Consider the following 502-nt stretch of genomic DNA (forward strand, 5'->3'; position numbering starts at 1 on the left):
TAGTGAGGATCAGCCATCATCACACACACAGCAAAGGGTGCTGGGAATTCCCTGGTGGTCCAGTGGTTAGGACTCTGTGCTTCCACTGCGGGGAGATGGGTTCCATCCCTGGTTGCAGAACTAAGATTAAAAAATTTTTAAAAGCACAGCGTGCCACTACAGGTGGGCTCTGGGGCAGGACCAGAAGATTTTCCCTTTTGCATGAGGATGTAGTTGGTGGTGATTCAAAGAAAAAAGACAGCTTTGAGATCATCCAGGAAACTATGATGTAGGCTGGGTATTACGTGGTATTCAGAGATGACTGTTAATATTTAGATGTAGTAACAGCAAGGTGCTTGTTACGTATTTTTAAATATTCTCCTCAGTCTGAGGAGCACCATGAAATGTTTATAGATGGAATGAGGAAGCCTGGGAAGGTGAGATAAAGATGTCCAAGAATGCCAAGGCGTTGAAAACAGCATTTGGTGGGGGTTTTAGTTCTGCAGATCTCAGAGATAATGTT

This window comes from Bison bison, unplaced genomic scaffold, assembly GCF_000754665.1.
Source record: "Bison bison bison isolate TAMUID 2011002044 unplaced genomic scaffold, Bison_UMD1.0 scf7180017864285, whole genome shotgun sequence".
NCBI classification, from domain to species: domain Eukaryota; kingdom Metazoa; phylum Chordata; class Mammalia; order Artiodactyla; family Bovidae; genus Bison; species Bison bison.